This window comes from Musa acuminata, chromosome BXJ1-7 (genome assembly GCF_036884655.1).
Source record: "Musa acuminata AAA Group cultivar baxijiao chromosome BXJ1-7, Cavendish_Baxijiao_AAA, whole genome shotgun sequence".
Taxonomy (NCBI): Eukaryota; Viridiplantae; Streptophyta; class Magnoliopsida; order Zingiberales; family Musaceae; genus Musa; species Musa acuminata.
Window position 1 is genome coordinate 44,065,638 of NC_088333.1, and position 19,786 is coordinate 44,085,423.

The following is a 19,786-nucleotide window of genomic DNA, read 5'->3' on the forward strand; positions in this document are numbered from 1 at the left end:
CGCTGCTGTCATCGCTCACCGCTCTCGTTGTCGCTCCTCGCTCCCGCTGCTGCTCGCAGCTCCCACTCCCGCTATCACTCGCCAATCCCGCTGTCACCGACGCTCGCCGCTCCCGCTCCAACTACGGCTGTCGCCTGCTACCACTGCCGTTGCCTCAACAACCTCGATCTTCTCACACTCTTCTCACTATACTGTTAACAGTATATTGCTACCTGTATACTAATAATCTTATTTTTTATTTATTAGATTAATAATATATTATTTTGATTTTAATACTTTTAATTTTTATTTATTTAATAGTATATTTTTTATTTAAAATTAAAAAAATATACTATTATGATTTATTTATTTAATGTGATTTTATACCTGATTTTCTTAATTTAATAGTATTTTTTTATTTAAATAATTATATTTATTAATTATATTATATATTTTTATATTTTAGCGCCTCGCTTCGCTCGGGCGAGTGCCTAGCATGTCGGGCGTTTTTGGACCTTGGCGCCTTTTGACGCCTAGCGCTTTTTAAATCACTAGTACAGTGATAGTTGGTCATACTTCTCCGAGCAACAATATGATACAAAGCAGCAGATCAGTAGCGAAAGTAGAAGCTCTAACATTTACCAATATATGCCTTAGGAGCCGCCTCGAACAAATGTGATTTATCATGATTAACCTACAATCATCACCACATTGATGCACCAATGGCATACGGTGTATATTTTAGCTGAAATCCTTACTTCTATTGAGAAGCACATTATTATTTCGAAATCCTATATGCTCTTATCCCAAAATAATTTGTATACATAAATCTGTCATGTAACGTTTATGTTTAAATCATATTGTTTCGTACAAGCACATACATATTTCGTTGTTTCACATGTGCTTTCTGATATATGCAAGTTTTATTGTTCACATATCCTTTTGTACTTTGGTGGCTATGGGATTGTCTAGACCTTTGCTAGAAATGGTAAAGGGTACCTGCTTAGATCCCATGATGCATTGTCAGCCCCTTCTGACTTCACCCACACGTGAGTGGATTGAGCTCCCAAATGTGGGAGACTTCTGTCAGGTGGTCATCCAGAAATGGATAGACTATATTCTGTTCAAGATCCGATTGCACCCTCTGTGTTTTTGATAAGATATCCAAAGCATTGCTTATGTGTTTATATGTGCGCTTTGGATGAAAATAAAATGAATGTAACGTCATTGATATGTTGCAAAATGTTTCATATGCCTTTGATATACTTCGAAACATTTTAAACGCCATTGATATGCTCCGAAACATTTCATACGTCATTGATATGCTCCGAAATGTTTCGTATGCCTTTGATATCCTCCGAAACATTTTATACGCCATTGATATGCTCCAAAATGTTTCATATGCTTTTATATGCTCCGAAACATTCCATATGTCATTGATATGCTTCGTAATGTTTCATAGGTTGTTGATATACTTTGAAACACTTCTTACGTTATTGATATGCTCCAATTATTCTTTACTCCATTTGTTATGAATCAAATATGTTTTGAATAAAATGACATTTGTGATTCTGTATCTAATGAGTTAATATCCATGAATTCTTGTATCTCTGACTTGTATTTTGATACAAAGTTTGTTTGAAACTACCATTTCTTATTCTGGATATGTAGCTCACTCCGTTGCTATATAACCCTTTTTCATGTTAGCTTGTCACTCACTGAAATGTTATAATTGAGCTGAGACAGTGGAAATCTATTTAGATTATGGGCAAGTCTTTGTTGGTTGTGATGTTATTGTTATATAAATGTATTTTGTATGTAATGAAATGTTGCTGACAAATTTGAATTGATATATCGTGTAGAAGTTTTAAAAAGACCTCTCTCGTTTGGGAATTATTGGAATGTTTAGTCTATAATAATATGAACTTGTAGAAATGGTTGGAGTTCTGATTGTATAAATTATTATGCTCAATACACTAAGTCGTGGGATAAATTTCATTATTATGTTCAACAAACATATCATATTAATATGCAGATGTATAGGATCGAGGACTCGATCCACCATCAATGGAGGCCTACCATTCATTTTGGTGGTAGAATCAGCAATTAGATATATCTATATATGTGATTATTTAATTCATTTGAATTTTAAAGTTTATATTATAATAAAATAATCTAATAATTCAAATAATTTTTCTGTAGATATTTTAATATTTACAAAAGGACAATACGTAACGGACAAAAATATGAACCTTGCACAAGGTTATTCCTCAAAGTCCGAAAAAGATTTATGATACTATTCTTACCTAATTTATATTGATTTTGCTAAATTTATACTATTACTATATTTATTTCTAACTTAAAAATCCTATCATAACTTTTTTTTTATTTTCAAGTATTTTTAGAGGATTTTATGCCTAAATTAGGTTTACCGCTTGATATGCCTTGGTGTACCGCCCAATATACTGTACTGTACCATACCGAGCAAAGTTCGAAACTCCGGTATGATACAAAATTTCATTCATTGTTATATAAACCAAGGTTCGCCGAACCGTACCGTACCGGCGTTTCGACGCTGGCTCGGTACGGTACGGTACGGCGTACCGAGCGGTATACCGAGGTGTACCGCTCGATACACCTGATTTTACCGATTTATCCCTCCGAAAATATCTGAAAATTAAAAAAAAAGCTAGGATAGAGTTTTCAAGTTATAAATAAATATAGTAATAGTATAAGTTTATCAAAATGAATGTAAATTAGGTAAAAATAGCATCACATATCTTTTTCGGGATTTGAGGTAGTCTTGTTCGAGGTTCGTATTTCAGCTCGTTATAGATTGAAATATCTATAGAAAAATCAGTTGAATTGTTAGACTATTTTGTTACAATATAAACTCTAAAATTCAAATGAATTAAATAATCATATATCTAGATATATCTGATTGTTAATTCTACCACCAAAACGAACGACGGGCCTCCACAGGTGGTGGATCGGGGTCTTCGATCCGATACATATCAATATGATACGTTTGTTGGACCCAATCATGAAATTGATCCCATGACATAGTGTATTGATACACCGTATGCCATTGATGCATCAATGTGGTACTGATCGTAGATTGATCGTCATAAATCATATTTGTCCGAGGCAACTCTTGAGGCATATATTGGTGTTGTTCTGTATCATGCTGTTGCTCAGAGAAGGATGACCAACTATCACCATACTGTTGTTGCCCATATGATTCTTCATAATACGATGGCTGTGAATACGATGAGTCTCTTTCTGTGTCTATATCATGTATGCTCTGTCGCATTTGTTCATATTCATCCACTGCCTTCCCCTTCCCCTTCTCCTTCCCCTTCCGTGCATAAACTTGACCAGTACCTTGTCGAGTTCCATGATCTGAATCTTGAGTGGTATGTGTAAAATATTGCTCCTCAGTCCATTCACCACCCTCAAGTTGTGCAGACGAGACCAACGACTGCCCGATATCACCGCCATCATCTGTTGAGGCACTGCTGTCCGTGTTGCTGTCATGTCTCTGGACCGAACGAGAAAGAGAATGTGATTGTGAAGGTGTCTCGTCGCCCGACTCGATTCTTTCCAACGATGCAACTGATGCTACTGCCTTCCCCTTTGCCTTTGCATGTTGGGCAGACGAGTGTGACCGTTGGGTATCGGTAGTTCCTCGAGCACTGCTACAGTGTGGTAACGGTCGATTTCGACCGTTACCGAGTGGTATCGGGCGGTAACGGTCGAAATCGACCGTTACCGAATGGTACCGGGCGATAACGGTTAAAATTTCGACCGTTACCGCCCGATACAGGCTTTTTTTGGTGTACCGCCCGGTAGAGGGCGGTCCGCGTACCGGTCGCCTCTCGGACCGGTACGTACCGCCCGTACCGGGCGGTACACATCGGTATGGCAAACCTTGATATAAACTACTACTAACACTGCCCCATTAACATAGCTAGATGTTCAGGAAAAAACTACAAAGATCATGAAACCAGCGAAGAAGCAAAAGAATATATCCATCCTAGAAAGAGTTCAAGTCGAGCTCATTACTTGATGCAAAACTCCTTAAAGTAAAGACAACTGTATATATGTTTTGACTATTTTGGAAAATTTAGATCAACATTTCAGTTCTCAAGTGATTTTAAGGTTTTGTGTCAGCATCATGCAAGTGTCTTTTATTCATAACTAGGACAAAGCAAAAATTTTATAAAATTATGGATCCGTCTTTTTTCACTTTCATCTTTCTGCTATTCTTATTCTTTTCTTTAATTGTACCCCTATAAAACTACTTAGCATTTCCAATAGGCACAAGTTCATGCCATCACCAACTAATGCGCTATCTAGACAAAGGCTTGGGCCACAACCTAAGCTGCATGGGAGCATACTACCAACTAAAATATGAAGATAACAAAGTGAAACAAATACATAGGAAGCTAACAATTTGAGTTACAAATGCTTTTGACCTTGCTAGCAATACAACAGTTGTTATGTGGACAGGATCACTACAATAATCAAATGCCTACCATATGTCATGTACAACTTGCAGTCCATAAAAAATCTGCTAAGATTATGAGAAAGAGCTAGCAGGAAAAAACTACAGTTCACCACATTTAGCACTTCAAAGTTATTCCTAATATGTTTAGCACAAATAAAGACATACATCTTGATGCAAATCAAAAGCAGGAACCATATCCATCAGATAATTGAATAAATGAGGCGCAGATTGATCTCCAACACCACCAATTTGAAAAAAGAAATAAAATAGTCCAAGTTTTTCATACTTCCTTCTTTAAAATCAAATTAGCATCTTGCAAAATAAATCCATTACATGCAGTACACTGTTGCACCAACTTGAATAACAACCAAGCTCATGTTGTAATAATTTCTTATTAGGAAAAAACATCAGAAACATGTTTAAGATTATCCCTGAAGAGTTTAAATGAAAGTAGCATCAAACAGAAATAGGATAGAAGAGGATACTATTGCAACACAAGGTTGTTTTTTGGTCTCACTGATCTTCATTAGTTGCAACAATACCTCCTCAAAATGAAAACCAGCAACAGATGCATGGCAAAAGCGGGCAACACCAACAGTTGAAGCAAGAACCCTATGTGATAGTGAGAAGGCATCATTAACAAAGATGGAGACACCAGATGACAATGTCTTGGAGAACTCGTAGGAATTTGCAACTTCTTCTTTATTATTTGTCTAAGTTGTCAAGAAGAAGGACATCTGCATTTTCCACGTTTTTCATCTTGAATTGCAAGATGGCAGAAGCATCATTTGCAGGCACAACTTTAACCTTGAGAAGCGCTGACAAGTGATCTGTTCAACGATGACATTTCAAGCAGAACACTTAATTAAAAGACCACAGCGGAAAACCATCATCATTCAAGCAGAACTTCAATTAAAGAGACCAAATCTCTAAACTACTGAAGCAAGATAGTCTAGTGCATATATATTAAGAAACTGTCTTTCTTCCTGTATGTCAATAAACTAATACATGATAAATTGAAAGCTAATATTAGAATGCTGCAGAGAACTAGTATGGTTACTTAATATCTTTTCTTAAGATAACATGATAAAAGCAACAGTGTATACATTAGGTCTGAAATGCTACTAACCTGCAAAGGCTTCTTTTGAAAGAAGCCTTGAAGCATTGGCCTGAGGCCAGTTGCTTACTAAAATTACTTTAGCCCCAGCATTGTATAGATACTTGATAGTTAAAATTGATCTATTTAAAGAGAGATCATCAGAAACCCTTAAATTCAGCAGAAGAGCAGAATCAAGCCGAACCATGACAACTTCTCCATAAAGTTTCTCAATGGGAAAGTTTCGAAGAGTTTGCACAGGTAACACTGAATCTAATCTATCAATGTTGATGTCTTTATCCTGAAGAAATGGCATCAGTTATATACTTACGAAAATCATCATCTAGTAAATGAAAATGACATATCATGATATCCAAGTATCCAACTCAGTGATTTAAAAAACGTTAGGCGCTAAAAGGCGCCACTGTCCAAAAACGCCCGAGGCGCTCGCCCAGGCGCTTGCCCGAGCGAAGTGAGGCGCTAAAAATTAATAATATTAAAATTAATAGTATTAAAATCAAAATAATAGTGTTATACTGTTAACAGTATATAGTATAACAGCATACTATATATTGTTAACAGTATACTTTCAATTTCGAAAGAGGAGAAGCGAAAGAGAAGAGAAGAGTGTAAGGGAAGACCGAGGGTGCTTAGAAAAGCGGGAGCGGGAGCGGCGACAGAGGCAACGACAGCAGCGAGCAGCTACAGCGACTGAGAGAGCAGGAGCGACGAGCAGCGACAGTGGCAGCGAGCAGCGTGAACGGTGAGCAGGGTTAGGGTTGGGGAAGTCGCACTGATATCGATGACCGAACCAGACCTAAACCATTGGTTCAGTTGCCTGGTTTAACCCAGGTGCTCACCCGAAGCTCTCGACGCCAGGCGTCGGGCGAGCGCCTATGCGGTGCCTCTTTGAAGCGAGCCACCTGGAAATGAAGCGAGGCGCTTAGGCCTCGCCTCGCCTCGCCTGAGCGCCTAGGCGAGCGCCCGAGCGCCTTTTTAAATCACTGATCCAACTAAACTAAGAGTATCCAATAAAATATAACACAAAATACAGCTGGAGAAAATTAAACTATGACAATCAGTAAGCAAGAGAACAAAGACAAATCTGGGCAAATGTACAAATTCGAGTAACAAGAAAAACATTCCATTAGAAGGCTTAACAAAGTGCTTCCAGTTCATGCAGCTGCAGATGCTGATGCATTCATATAACTGTTTTGATGGCCTATATAGTCTATGTAGTACAACTGAATCTTCATAACAAGCAGCTGCACATACCCACAAAGGAATTCTCAATAAAATGTTCACTATTTTACAATAAGGTTCAACATATGAACCAAATATTCTATTAAAACATCAAATAATTTTAAAAATATCAAAAATTGTAAAAGAGTCAAACTCACGTAAAGACCCATATCAGATTAGCTATTTTTAGGTAGGAGAGTCAACTACTTGACAAGGATTCAAATGCAACTAAAATAAATATAAGAAAATAGATCTAAGATATGAAACAATACATTGAACCTTTGTCTACAAATATCGATCAACTTCAATAACTTTTTGACAAAATGGTTATCTACCCATAAATTGTAAAGAAGTGAGAGGGAAAAAAATAAAAATTTTAATGCACCAACAAAATGTTAGATGGGACCTGTAGGCTATGCAAGGGAATGCAGTTCCCTTGGTTTCTGACAATTTGGAGTCTTAGTTTACTTTAAAATTTGAATAATTCAAAAAAATCTTGCATGTCTTTTTGTGCTGAACCTCCTAAATTTTCACAAATCCATATCATTTTATGTCAAAGCATTCTTTGTTCAAAACTTAGTTAAAGTACCGACTATATGCCATCATATAGTAACATCAAATTAGTAAATTTTCAGCACAAGCCAAACAAGTTGATAAGAGCCACTCTATTATTTAAGAAGAAAATATTACAACATTGGGCTCTTTTATCATGCATCTAACTCCTAGATCTTTTCTTATCTCTAAGCAATTATTGGTGCAACATAAAGCTGGGTTTCATCACAAATTATAATAATTGTGATGATATCACTTTGAAAGCAGGTTCAAATGTTCATCAAACTATATGAGAATCCATGATAATCAACAAAAATATATACAATAAAATAGAATGGACAATTTTAAAAACATTTTACAATCATCAAGTTCAAAATAATACAGACCTTTTTAATATCACATGTATTACAAGAATCTAGCACTTGCGAGCAAAAAGATTTGAACCGTGAACAGGAAGATCTCCAGATGCCTAAAAGTACAAGGACCAAACAAAAAACTTTAGTAAAAATTCTCAAAGAAAAAGGGATTATCATTTTGCCACTACACACACCAGATAAGAAATCAATCCACCTACGACTCTGTGGCCTTGAAATAGTGTGGCTTGGATTTGCTTGACGGAACATCAATGACTTGAGTGGTAGTGAACTTAATGAGTCAAAATGATACTGAGATCGATGAATGGAACTTGAAGCTTGAAGCATCATGAGGCTGACTTATGCCACTCCAAAACTTAAAAATTTAAAAAATTGTTACGATGACAGTAGAAGTCACTAAATCATAATCTTAATTCTTAAGAAAATGCATGATGCATCTATTGTAATAACTACAGCAGAGATGAACCTAGCATAAGCAAAGGATCTTTACACAAGTATCCTGATGACTGGATATAAGCATTCAAATGTCAGAATTCTCACACAAAAAGTGCAACAAGAGAGGAAAAGCAAAAGTAGCTACCTCAAATCTACAATACAAGCTTTCCAAAAAACAAATGATCTAGTATTATTTTCACCTACAGGCTACAACAATAAGCTAATATACCTTTTTGAACGATAACACTGGTAAAATATTCTTCCAATAAAATGTGGTTTAATTTTGGAGCTTGAATTTTCATAAAATTTCTGTAAAGAAGAAAGTGTGATAGGTCCAACAAAATTATAAATGATCTATGAATCTAAGATATAGTAAGAACTATTGATCACTAAATTTCTCTAACGATAACACAATGTGGGACCCGAACTGAGGTTTTTGCATCAATTCCTCTTTCATATTCAATTGGAACTTAAATCTGTAACCTATCATGATCCTAGTGGAAGTCTGTAACATTTATTTTGCTTCTATTTTGCAAACAAATTAATTCTCCCAAATCGATAATATTAAAATTTTTCATCACAAATCAATTCAAGATCCAAACTAACATTTGGGGACACTGAGAAACATTGAGTCAAATTTACATCAATAAAACCTATGCAGTTTATAATCATATAGCACATCATTCGATAATTCAGATTTATGAAAATCCAAGCCAACTTAACAAAACATTAACAACACTTATAAATCCACAAGCTAAACAATTTATACACTCAGAAATCCAACCAATTACCACCAGTTCATATCATTGTAAACTAAACTTAAGATTCCAAAATTCCAAATAAAAGAGATCTTTTAACACCTTTTATACGCTATATTCATTCAGGTTCATCGACAACACTTCGTTACATACAAAATATGCTTATACAACAATAACCACAATATATCAACCAATAAGATTTACCTACAATTCTGAATAGCTCCCTACAGCCTCAGCTCAATACAAACATATCAGAGAGTGACAAGTTGACCCGAAAGATTTATATAGCAACGGAGTAGGCTTAAAAAAGCTTAGCAACTGACAAAAAATTAAAATGTAATCAACAAATTAAAATGTAATCAACAATCTAATCCGGATTATCACATACTTTGAATTATTACCTTGCTTCAGGATTTGGTTATTGATAATCGGGTCAGTTAGAACACATACTCTATTCCAAAACTCCAAAGGCCATCCTCCAAAATTTGAAAATTCGACTTAAATCCCTTTTCTAATTCATTCCTCAAGTAGATTATATGTGGATTCGAAATTTGTTGAATGAGATCAGATTGCACATAGATAGAGCCATCAATATCATTAAGTCATGCCCTTTTCTCTCAATATTCAAATCAAAATTTGGGTCATTTCGAACACACACTCTATCCCAAATCGCAATAAGCCATCTTCTAAAATTTAAAAATTCGACTTCACTACCTTGACTACTTCATTCCTCGAGAGGACCAGATGTCCTTGGCATCCTAGATTCCTAAAAGATATCAAAGAAAATTTTCTTCGCTCTCTATTTAATTTACTAAATCGCAATATAATTTGGCACGTCAAATGTATCAAATATCATACAATGATCCTCGAATAATGTTCTGATACCACATCTGTCACGCCCCCCGAATTATCACATTTAGGAGGTGTGACCCCGTCTTAAAATCCATAATATTAAAATTTAATCAACAATCTAATATAAAATCCAAACTAAATTTGAGGACACCAAAAATCGTTCAAGTCATAATTCGCACCCATAATCCACAATTCATAAGCAAGAAGACCAAATGTCGATGTCATCCTAGATTCTTAGAAGACATCGAATATAAATTTCATCGATCTCTAATAATTTACTAAACCTCAATATAAGTTTGCACAACAAGTGAATCAAATATCGTAGTAATCCTTAAATCATGCTCCGATACCACCTTTGTCACGCCCCCAAATTATCATATACAAGAGGTATGACCTTGTCTGAAAATCCATAAAATTAAAATGTAATCAACAATCTAATCCAAATTATCACATACTTTGAATTATGACCTTGCTTCAGGATTTGGTTATTGATAATTGGGTCATTTAGAACACAAACTCTATCCCAAAACACAAAAGGCCATCGTCCAAAATTTAAAAATTCGACTTCAATCCCTTTTCTAGTTCATTCCTCAAGTAGATTAAATGTGTATCTCTTAGTTGTCGTTTCTAAATTTGTTGAAAGAGATCAGATTGCATATAGATAGAGGCCATCAATATCATTAAGTCATGCCCTTTTATCATAATATTCAAATCATAATTTGGGTCAGTTCGAACACACACTCTATCCCAAATCTCAAAAAGCCATCCTCGAAAATTTAAAAATTCGACTTCACTACCTTTCCTACTTCATTCCTCAACAGGACCAGATGTCTTTACTAAACCTCAATATAATCTTATACATCAAATGAATCAAATATCTTAGTGATCCTTAAATCATGCTCCGATACCACCTTTGTCACGCCCCTCAAATTATCACACAAGAGGTGCGACCTTGTCTTAAAATCCAAAAAATTAAAATGTAATCAACAATCTAATCAGGATTATCACATACTTTGAATTATTACCTTGCTTCAGGATTTGGTTATTGATAATCGGGTCAGTTAGAACACATACTCTATTCCAAAATTCCAAACGCCATCCTCCAAAATTTGAAAATTCGACTTAAATCCCTTTTCTAATTCATTCCTCAAGTAGATTATATGTGGATCTCATAGTTGCCCTTTCGAAATTTGTTCAATGAGATCAGATTGCACATAAATAGAGCTATCAATATCATTCAGTCATGACCTTTTCTCTCAATATTCAAATCAAAATTTGGGTCATTTCGAACACACATTCTATCCCAAATCGCAATAAGCCATCTTCTAAAATTTAAAAATTCGACTTCACTACCTTTACTACTTCATTCCTCGAGAGGACCAGATGTCCTTGGCATCCTAGATTCCTAAAAGATATCAAAGAAAATTTTCTTCGCTCTCTATTTAATTTACTAAATCGCAATATAATTTGGCACGTCAAATGTATCAAATATCTTACAGTGATCCTCGAATAATGTTCTGATACCACCTCTGTCACGCCCGCCGAATTATCACATTTAGGAGGTGTGACCCCGTCTTAAAATTCATAATATTAAAATTTAATCAACAATCTAATACAAAAACCAAACTAAATTTGAGGACACCAAAAATCGTTCAAGTCATAATTCACACCCATAATCCACAATTCATAAGCAAGAAGACCAAATGTCGATGTCATCATAGATTCTTAGAAGACATCGAATATAAATTTCATCGATCTCTATATAATTTACAAAACCTCAATATAAGTTTACACAACAAGTGAATCAAATATCGTAGTAATCCTTAAATCATGCTCCGATACCACCTTTGTCACGCCCCCCAAATTATCATATACAAGAGGTGTGACCTTGTCTGAAAATCCATAAAATTAAAATGTAATCAACAATATAATCCAAATTATCACATACTTTGAATTATGACCTTGCTTCAGGATTTGGTTATTGATAATTGGGTCATTTAGAACACAAACTCTATCCCAAAACACAAAAGGCCATCGTCCAAAATTTCAAAAATTTGACTTCAATCCCTTTTCTAGTTTATTCCTCAAGTAGATTAAATGTGTATCTCTTAGTTGCCGTTTCTAAATTTGTTGAATAAGATCAGATTGCACATAGATAGAGGCCATCAATATCATTAAGTCATGCCCTTTTATCATAATATTCAAATCATAATTTGGGTCAGTTCGAACACACACTCTATCCCAAATCTCAAAAAGCCATCCTCGAAAATTTAAAAATTCGATTTCACTACCTTTCCTACTTCATTCCTCAAGAGGACCAGATGTTTTTACTAAACCTCAATATAATCTTGCACATCAAATGAATCAAATATCTTAGTGATCCTTAAATCATGCTCCGATACAACCTTTGTCACGCCCCCCAAATTATCACATACAAGAGGTGCGACCTTATCTTAAAATCCAAAAAATTAAAATGTAATCAACAATCTAATCCGGATTATCACATACTTTGAATTATTACCTTGCTTCAGGATTTGGTTATTTATAATCGGGTCAGTTAGAACATATACTCTATTCCAAAACTCCAAAGGCAATCCTCCAAAATTTGAAAATTCGACTTAAATCCCTTTTCTAATTCATTCCTCAAGTAGATTATATGTGGATTCGAAATTTGTTGAATGAGATCAGATTGCACATAGATAGAGCCATCAATATCATTAAGTCATGCCCTTTTCTCTCAATATTCAAATCAAAATTTGGGTCATTTCGAACACACACTCTATCCCAAATCGCAATAAGCCATCTTCTAAAATTTAAAAATTCGACTTCACTACCTTGACTACTTCATTCCTCGAGAGGACCAGATGTCCTTGGCATCCTAGATTCCTAAAAGATATCAAAGAAAATTTTCTTCGCTCTCTATTTAATTTACTAAATCGCAATATAATTTGGCACGTCAAATGTATCAAATATCATATAATGATCCTCGAATAATGTTCTGATACCACATCTGTCACGCCCCCCGAATTATCACATTTAGGAGGTGTGACCCCGTCTTAAAATCCATAATATTAAAATTTAATCAACAATCTAATATAAAATCCAAACTAAATTTGAGGACACCAAAAATCGTTCAAGTCATAATTCGCACCCATAATCCACAATTCATAAGCAAGAAGACCAAATGTCGATGTCATCCTAGATTCTTAGAAGACATCGAATATAAATTTCATCGATCTCTAATAATTTACTAAACCTCAATATAAGTTTGCACAACAAGTGAATCAAATATCGTAGTAATCCTTAAATCATGCTCCGATACCACCTTTGTCACGCCCCCAAATTATCATATACAAGAGGTATGACCTTGTCTGAAAATCCATAAAATTAAAATGTAATCAACAATCTAATCCAAATTATCACATACTTTGAATTATGACCTTGCTTCAGGATTTGGTTATTGATAATTGGGTCATTTAGAACACAAACTCTATCCCAAAACACAAAAGGCCATCGTCCAAAATTTAAAAATTCGACTTCAATCCCTTTTCTAGTTCATTCCTCAAGTAGATTAAATGTGTATCTCTTAGTTGTCGTTTCTAAATTTGTTGAAAGAGATCAGATTGCATATAGATAGAGGCCATCAATATCATTAAGTCATGCCCTTTTATCATAATATTCAAATCATAATTTGGGTCAGTTCGAACACACACTCTATCCCAAATCTCAAAAAGCCATCCTCGAAAATTTAAAAATTCGACTTCACTACCTTTCCTACTTCATTCCTCAACAGGACCAGATGTCTTTACTAAACCTCAATATAATCTTATACATCAAATGAATCAAATATCTTAGTGATCCTTAAATCATGCTCCGATACCACCTTTGTCACGCCCCTCAAATTATCACACAAGAGGTGCGACCTTGTCTTAAAATCCAAAAAATTAAAATGTAATCAACAATCTAATCAGGATTATCACATACTTTGAATTATTACCTTGCTTCAGGATTTGGTTATTGATAATCGGGTCAGTTAGAACACATACTCTATTCCAAAATTCCAAACGCCATCCTCCAAAATTTGAAAATTCGACTTAAATCCCTTTTCTAATTCATTCCTCAAGTAGATTATATGTGGATCTCATAGTTGCCCTTTCGAAATTTGTTCAATGAGATCAGATTGCACATAGATAGAGCTATCAATATCATTCAGTCATGACCTTTTCTCTCAATATTCAAATCAAAATTTGGGTCATTTCGAACACACATTCTATCCCAAATCGCAATAAGCCATCTTCTAAAATTTAAAAATTCGACTTCACTACCTTTACTACTTCATTCCTCGAGAGGACCAGATGTCCTTGGCATCCTAGATTCCTAAAAGATATCAAAGAAAATTTTCTTCGCTCTCTATTTAATTTACTAAATCGCAATATAATTTGGCACGTCAAATGTATCAAATATCTTACAGTGATCCTCGAATAATGTTCTGATACCACCTCTGTCACGCCCGCCGAATTATCACATTTAGGAGGTGTGACCCCGTCTTAAAATTCATAATATTAAAATTTAATCAACAATCTAATACAAAAACCAAACTAAATTTGAGGACACCAAAAATCGTTCAAGTCATAATTCACACCCATAATCCACAATTCATAAGCAAGAAGACCAAATGTCGATGTCATCATAGATTCTTAGAAGACATCGAATATAAATTTCATCGATCTCTATATAATTTACAAAACCTCAATATAAGTTTGCACAACAAGTGAATCAAATATCGTAGTAATCCTTAAATCATGCTCCGATACCACCTTTGTCACACCCCCCAAATTATCATATACAAGAGGTGTGACCTTGTCTGAAAATCCATAAAATTAAAATGTAATCAACAATCTAATCCAAATTATGACATACATTGAATTATGACCTTGCTTCAGGATTTGGTTATTGATAATTGGGTCATTTAGAACACAAACTCTATCCCAAAACACAAAAGGCCATCGTCCAAAATTTAAAAATTCGACTTCAATCCCTTTTCTAGTTCATTCCTCAAGTAGATTAAATGTGTATCTCTTAGTTGCCGTTTCTAAATTTGTTGAAAGAGATCAGATTGCACATAGATAGAGGCCATCAATATCATTAAGTCATGCCCTTTTATCATAATATTCAAATCATAATTTGGGTCAGTTCGAACACACACTCTATCCCAAATCTCAAAAAGCCATCCTCGAAAATTTAAAAATTCGACTTCACTACCTTTCCGACTTCATTCCTCAAGAGGACCAGATGTCTTTACTAAACCTCAATATAATCTTGCACAACAAATGAATCAAATATCTTAGTAATCCTTAAATCATGCTCCGATACCACCTTTGTCACTCCCCCAAATTATCACATACAAAAGGTGCGACATTGTCTTAAAATCCAAAAAATTAAAATGTAATCAACAATCTAATCCGGATTATCACATACTTTGAATTATTACCTTGCTTCAGGATTTGGTTATTGATAATCGGGTCAGTTAGAACACATACTCTATTCCAAAACTCCAAAGGCAATCCTCCAAAATTTGAAAATTCGACTTAAATCCCTTTTCTAATTCATTCCTCAAGTAGTTATATGTGGATTCGAAATTTGTTGAATGAGATCAGATTGCACATAGATAGAGCCATCAATATCATTGAGTCATGCCCTTTTATCATAATATTCAAATCAAAATTTGGGTCATTTCGAACACACACTCTATCCCAAATCGCAATAAGCCATCATCTAAAATTTAAAAATTCGACTTCACTACCTTTACTACTTCATTCCTCGATTGGACCAGATGTCCTTGGCATCCTAGATTCCTAAAAGATATCAAAGAAAATTTTCTTCGCTCTCTATTTAATTTACTAAATCGCAATGTAATTTGGCACGTCAAATGTATCAAATATCATATAGTGATCCTCGAATAATGTTCTGATACCACATCTGTCCCGCCCCCCGAATTATCACATTTAGGAGGTGTGACCCCGTCTTAAAATCCATAATATTAAAATTTAATCAACAATCTAATACAAAATCCAAACTAAATTTGAGGACACCAAAAATCGTTCAAGTCATAATTCACACCCATAATCCACAATTCATAAGCAAGAAGACCAAATGTCGATGTCATCCTAGATTCTTAGAAGACATCGAATATAAATTTCATCGATCTCTATATAATTTACTAAACCTCAATATAAGTTTACACAACAAGTGAATCAAATATCGTAGTAATCCTTAAATCATGCTCCGATACCACCTTTGTCACGCCCCCCAAATTATCATATACAAGAGGTGTGACCTTGTCTGAAAATCCATAAAATTAAAATGTAATCAACAATCTAATCTAAATTATCACATACTTTGAATTATGACCTTGCTTCACGATTTGGTTATTGATAATTGGGTCATTTAGAACACAAACTCTATCCCAAAACACAAAAGGCCATCGTCCAAAATTTAAAAATTCGACTTCAATCCCTTTTCTAGTTCATTCCTCAAGTAGATTAAATGTGTATCTCTTAGTTGTCGTTTCTAAATTTGTTGAAAGAGATCAGATTGCATATAGATAGAGGCCATCAATATCATTAAGTCATGCCCTTTTATCATAATATTCAAATCATAATTTGGGTCAGTTCGAACACACACTCTATCCCAAATCTCAAAAAGCCATCCTCGAAAATTTAAAAATTCGACTTCACTACCTTTCCTACTTCATTCCTCAACATGACCAGATGTCTTTACTAAACCTCAATATAAGTTTGCACAACAAGTGAATCAAATATCGTAGTAATCCTTAAATCATGCTCCAATACCACCTTTGTCACGCCCCCCAATTATCATATACAAGAGGTATGACCTTGTCTGAAAATCCATAAAATTAAAATGTAATCAACAATCTAATCCAAATTATCACATACTTTGAATTATGACCTTGCTTCAGGATTTGGTTATTGATAATTGGGTCATTTAGAACACAAACTCTATCCCAAAACACAAAAGGCCATCGTCCAAAATTTAAAAATTCGACTTCAATCCCTTTTCTAGTTCATTCCTCAAGTAGATTAAATGTGTATCTCTTAGTTGTCGTTTCTAAATTTGTTGAAAGAGATCAGATTGCATATAGATAGAGGCCATCAATATCATTAAGTCATGCCCTTTTATCATAATATTCAAATCATAATTTGGGTCAGTTCGAACACACACTCTATCCCAAATCTCAAAAAGCCATCCTCGAATATTTAAAAATTCGACTTCACTACCTTTCCTACTTCATTCCTCAACAGGACCAGATGTCTTTACTAAACCTCAATATAATCTTGTACATCAAATGAATCAAATATCTTAGTGATCCTTAAATAATGCTCCGATACCACCTTTGTCACGCCCCTCAAATTATCATATACAAGAGGTGCGCCCTTGTCTTCAAATCCAAAAAATTAAAATGTAATCAACAATCTAATTAGGATTATCACATACTTTGAATTATTACCTTGCTTCAGGATTTGGTTATTGATAATCGGGTCAGTTAGAACACATACTCTATTCCAAAACAACAAAAGCCATCCTCCAAAATTTGAAAATTCGACTTAAATCTCTTTTCTAATTCATTCTCGATTATATGTCGATCTCATAGTTGCCTTTTCGAAATTTGTTGAATCAGATCAGATTGCACATAGATAGAGCCATCAATATCATTGAGTCATGCCCTTCTCTCTCAATATTCAAATCAAAATTTGGGTCATTTCGAACACACACTCTATCCCAAATCGCAATAAGCCATCTTCTAAAATTTAAAAATTCGACTTCACTACCTTTACTACTTCATTCCTCGAGAGGACCAGATGTCCTTGGCATCCTAGATTCCTCAAAGATATCAAAGAAAATTTTCTTCGCTCTCTATTTAATTTACTAAATCGCAATGTAATTTGGCACGTCAAATGTATCAAATATCATATAGTGATCCTCGAATAATGTTCTGATACCACATCTGTCCCGCCCCCCGAATTATCACATTTAGGAGGTCTGACCCCGTCTTAAAATCCATAATATTAAAATTTAATCAACAATCTAATACAAAATCCAAACTAAATTTGAGGACACCAAAAATCGTTCAAGTCATAATTCACACCCATAATCCACAATTCATAAGCAAGAAGACCAAATGTCGATGTCATCCTAGATTCTTAGAAGACATCGAATATAAATTTCATCGATTTCTATATAATTTACTAAACCTCAATATAAGTTTGCACAACAAGTGAATCAAATATCGTAGTAATCCTTAAATCATGCTCCGATACCACCTTTGTCACACCCCCCAAATTATCATATACAAGAGGTGTGACCTTGTCTGAAAATCCATAAAATTAAAATGTAATCAACAATCTAATCCAAATTATCACATACATTGAATTATGACCTTGCTTCAGGATTTGGTTATTGATAATTGGGTCATTTAGAACACAAACTCTATCCCAAAACACAAAAGGCCATCGTCCAAAATTTAAAAATTCGACTTCAATCCCTTTTCTAGTTCATTCCTCAAGTAGATTAAATGTGTATCTCTTAGTTGCCGTTTCTAAATTTGTTGAAAGAGATCAGATTGCACATAGATAGAGGCCATCAATATCATTAAGTCATGCCCTTTTATCATAATATTCAAATCATAATTTGGGTCAGTTCGAACACACACTCTATCCCAAATCTCAAAAAGCCATCCTCGAAAATTTAAAAATTCGACTTCACTACCTTTCCGACTTCATTCCTCAAGAGGACCAGATGTCTTTACTAAACCTCAATATAATCTTGCACAACAAATGAATCAAATATCTTAGTAATCCTTAAATCATGCTCCGATACCACCTTTGTCACTCCCCCAAATTATCACATACAAAAGGTGCGACATTGTCTTAAAATCCAAAAAATTAAAATGTAATCAACAATCTAATCCGGATTATCACATACTTTGAATTATTACCTTGCTTCAGGATTTGGTTATTGATAATCGGGTCAGTTAGAACACATACTCTATTCCAAAACTCCAAAGGCAATCCTCCAAAATTTGAAAATTCGACTTAAATCCCTTTTCTAATTCATTCCTCAAGTAGTTATATGTGGATTCGAAATTTGTTGAATGAGATCAGATTGCACATAGATAGAGCCATCAATATCATTGAGTCATGCCCTTTTATCATAATATTCAAATCAAAATTTGGGTCATTTCGAACACACACTCTATCCCAAATCGCAATAAGCCATCATCTAAAATTTAAAAATTCGACTTCACTACCTTTACTACTTCATTCCTCGATTGGACCAGATGTCCTTGGCATCCTAGATTCCTAAAAGATATCAAAGAAAATTTTCTTCGCTCTCTATTTAATTTACTAAATCGCAATGTAATTTGGCACATCAAATGTATCAAATATCATATAGTGATCCTCGAATAATGTTCTGATACCACATCTGTCCCGCCCCCCGAATTATCACATTTAGGAGGTGTGACCCCGTCTTAAAATCCATAATATTAAAATTTAATCAACAATCTAATACAAAATCCAAACTAAATTTGAGGACACCAAAAATCGTTCAAGTCATAATTCACACCCATAATCCACAATTCATAAGCAAGAAGACCAAATGTCGATGTCATCCTAGATTCTTAGAAGACATCGAATATAAATTTCATCGATCTCTATATAATTTACTAAACCTCAATATAAGTTTACACAACAAGTGAATCAAATATCGTAGTAATCCTTAAATCATGCTCCGATACCACCTTTGTCACGCCCCCCAAATTATCATATACAAGAGGTGTGACCTTGTCTGAAAATCCATAAAATTAAAATGTAATCAACAATCTAATCTAAATTATCACATACTTTGAATTATGACCTTGCTTCACGATTTGGTTATTGATAATTGGGTCATTTAGAACACAAACTCT

General features: G+C 34.5%; 1 pseudogene; it reads right to left on the reverse strand.

Annotated features, from left to right (window-relative positions):
• LOC135679663 (uncharacterized) overlaps nt 1-19,786 on the reverse strand; it is a 43,526-nt pseudogene that overhangs the window by 14,654 nt on the left and 9,086 nt on the right.